Consider the following 3,999-nt stretch of genomic DNA (forward strand, 5'->3'; position numbering starts at 1 on the left):
CAATTTCTGCAGCTTGGCAGAAAGGAAATTGTATTTTAAGGGCAGTTATGCAACAGGAGAAGTGGCTCTTCAAGCCTCACCAGTTTATTTGAAAATTGTACACCTGAATGCTCATCATTGTGATTCCTGTAGCTTGGTTCTAGTCTGTTTCCCCTGGGACATTGTTCTGTGTCCCCATGACATAAACACAAGTGGTGACTCTCAGGTTACAGCAGCACTTGGAAAGAGCAAACAAGTTGCAAGAGAATGAGGGAATTCACAGAAAAGCTTCTTGAACAACAAGTTACAGGAATTTCCAGCTAGAAAGCATCAGGCCTCCCCTGGAAATGAGGGAGGGCACTAGAAAAGCTGGCAGCACAGAAAAAAACAGGGATTTAAAACCCTGAAGGAAAAGTTTCTGGGACTAGAAGAGAAAGCTCTGCTTCTTCAGATGGTGGGGAGCAGAAGCAATCAATCCCTCATTCCTGCCACTCTAAGTCTTATGTGTAAAAACAGCCCCTATGTGTGTGTGCAGATCCACACACACAGGAAATGTCATCTCTGACTCTGATGGCACTCAGATATAGTAAATAAATATATAATAATGAATAATAAAAAATAATAATGAAGAAAGAAGGAGAAAGGAAAAAGGAGAAAGAGAAGAGAGAAGAAGAAGAGGAGGAGAAGAGGAGAAGGGAAGAAGAGGAGAAGGGAAGAAGAGGAGAAGGAAGAAGGAAGAAGGAAGGAAGGAAGGAAGGAAGGAAGGAAGGAAGGAGGAAGGAAGGAAGGAAGGAAGGAAGGAAGGAAGGAAGGAAGGAAGGAAAGGAAGGAAGGAAGGAAGGAAGGAAGGAAGGAAGGAAGGAAGGAAGGAGGAAGGAAGGAAGGAAGGAATGAAGGAAGGAAGGAGGAAGGAAGGAAGGAAGGAAGGAAGGAAGGAAGGAAGGAAGGAAGGAAGGAAGGAAGGAAGGAAGGAAGGAAGGAAGGAAGGAAGGAAGGAAGGAAGGAAGGAAGGAAGGAAGGAAGAAGGAAGGAAGGAAGAAGAAGAAGAAAGAAGAAAGAAAGAAAGAAAGAAAGAAAGAAAGAAAGAAAGAAAGAAAGAAAGAAAGAAAGAAAAGAAAGAAAGAAAGAAAGAAAGAAAGAAAGAAAGAAAGAAAGAAAGAAAGAAAGAAAGAAAGAAAGAAAGAAGAAAGAAAGAAAGAAAGAAAGAAAGAAGAAAGAAGAAAGAAAGAAGAAAGAAGAAAGATGAAAGAAGAAAGATGAAAGATGAAAGAAAGAAAGAAAGAAAGAAAGAAAGAAAGAAAGAAAGAAAGAAAGAAAGAAAGAAAAGATGAAAGAAGAAAGAAAAGAAAGAAGAAGAAAGAAGAAAGAAGAAAGAAGAAAGAAGAAGAAGAAAGAAAGAAGAAAGAAGAAAGAAAGGGGAAAGGGGAAAGGGGAAGGGGGAAAGGGGAAAGGGGAAAGGAGAAAGGAGAAAGGAGAAAGGAGAAAGAAGAAAGAATAATAGTAAATAATAGATAATAAAAGAAATAATAAATAATAGAAGATAATAGATAATAAAACCACAGAATAAATGAATGGCTGTGACTAACAGAGCACAGCCTGGCCTGCAATAGCTGCTGCCCTTGCACAGCAGCCTAGGGTGAAACATGATTCTGTCTGCTACCTGCACCCAGAAAAATTCAGAGCCATGTCAGAGCCTCCCTGAAGGGCCAGGTGTATTGAGCAGCCCCCAGTTTTTGTGCTTAAATCCTGGAATTTGAGCTGAAAATGGCTGGTTCACATTTTTAGCAGACTTTCAAACGGTCCCTTAGCTGGGTCAACACCAGAAAAAAGTGACTCACCAAAATGGTGTGGGGACATAGGTGGAAAAGAAGTAGACAGGGACATCTTTAGCCAGCAGGACAGCTGCAGTGAGCTTGGCAAGCCTAGCAACAGGAAAAGAAAAAAAATGCAATCAGCCCAGGACAACCCAACAGCCACATGGCATAACTTTGTTTCACTTACTCCTTAAATCCCTTTTTTTTTTGTTGTTTCTTTAACAGGATCCTTGCTGATGTGCTCTGCTCCTGAGGATCCCAGGCAGTGATTTTCTTTGTGGCTTGAAGGCACTTCAGCCAACCATGTCAACACCCCAGTGATATCAAAAACAAAGATACAGAACCTGCTGGCAGGACATTTGTCCTTCAGTCAAGGACACAACCAATCTCCCAGAAAGCTTAAAGTGCCAGATGTCTGCAGCAGCAGGTCTGGAAAAAAAACCTTTTCCAAGTCTGGGAAAGGATTCAGCATCCCACCCAGCAAAGCTGCTTGCCAACCTTGCTCAGCAGGCAACAGCCATGAAGCTGAATTATTTCCTAAAATATCATTCTGCAAACACTCTTATGCCCAGCAAGGGTAGAAGTAGAATCATAGAATCCTAGAATCCTAGGGGTTGGAAGGGACCTGGAAAGATCATCTAGTCCAACCCCCCTGCCAGAGCAGGGCCCCCTAGAGTACATCCCCTAGGAACGTGTCCAGGTGGGTTTTGAATGTCTCCAGTGAAGGAGACTCCACAACCCCCCTGGGCAGCCTGTTCCAGGGCTCCGTCACCCTTACAGTAAAAAAATTTTTTCTGATATTCAACTTGAACCTCCTATGCTCCAATTTACACCCATTACCCCTTGTCCTATCACTGGTCACCACTGAGAAAAGCCTAACTCCATCTCCCTGACACTCACCCCTTACATATTTGAAAACATTGATGAGGTCACCTCTCAGTCTCCTTTTCTCCAAACTAAAGAGCCCCAGCTCCCTCAGCCTTTCCTCATAAGGAGATGTTCCACTCCCTTAATCATCTCAGTAGCTCTGCGCTGGACTCTTTCAAGCACTTCCCTGTCCTTCTTGAACTGAGGGCCCAGAACTGGACACAATACTCCAGTGTGGCCTCACCAATGCAGAATAGAGGGGGAGGAGAACCTCTCTTGACCTACTAACCACCCCCTTTCTAATGCACCCCAGGATGCCATTGGCCTTCTTGGCCACAAGGGCACATTGCTGGCTCATGGGCATCTTCTTCCTCACAGCATTTCTGCTGGATCCCTTCACAGCCTCCTTGCTCTTCTCTGGACCTGCTCCAGCACCTCAAGCTCCTTCTGAGCTTAGGGGCCCAGAACTGGACACAGGACTCAAGCTCTGCCTCCCCAGAGCTGAGCACAGGGGCAGAATCCCTTCCCTGGACCTGCTGGCCACGCTGTTCCTCAGCCAGCCCAGGATGCCATTGGCCTTCTTGGCCACAAGGGCACATTGCTGCTCATGGGCATCTTCTTGTCTACCAGGACCCCCAGGTCTCTTTCACCTCCACTGCTCTCCAGCAGCTCAGCCCCAACCTATACTGGGACATGGTGTTGTTCTTCCCCAAATGCAAAACTCTCCACTTCCCCTTGTTGAATTTCATCCTGTTTCTCCCTGCCCAACTCTCCAGCCTCTCTAAGTCTCTCTGAATGGCAGCACAGCCTTCTGGTGTGTCAGCCACTCCTCCCAGCTTAGTGTCATCAGCAAACTTGCTGAGGGGACATTCCATACCCTCATCCAAGTCGTTGATGAAGATATTGAACAACACTAGTCCCAGTACCAACCCCTGGACTGTTCTATTTCTGCTTGGTAAAATCAAAAAGCCCTGAGCTGTTTTCAAGCTGGCAGTGAGGAAGCTGGCAGTGAGGCTCCTTCACTGCTCTCTTTGCTTGCAGAAATTCACTGGGCTTGTAAATCCTTGGGATGTGAGAAATGTGGAGCCCTCTTAGTCCAGTGGCTTTGTTTAGAGCAGCTTCTCTGTAGTGTGCTCAGACCCCCCTTGTTCCAAAACACCTCCCCCTGAGTGGATGCTCCTGGGAAATCCTAAAAAATCTCTTTATTCCCAATCCTGTCTGCAGTGGCTGCTGGAAAGTGTTCACTGGCAACGAGCTTGCAGCTTTGTTTGGCTGGTGGATGTTTTCTTCTTGGAAGGAAAACTGGTCCCAGTACCGACCCCTGAGGGACTCCACTGGA

Source organism: Heliangelus exortis, chromosome 1 (assembly GCF_036169615.1).
Source record: "Heliangelus exortis chromosome 1, bHelExo1.hap1, whole genome shotgun sequence".
NCBI classification, from domain to species: Eukaryota; Metazoa; Chordata; class Aves; order Apodiformes; family Trochilidae; genus Heliangelus; species Heliangelus exortis.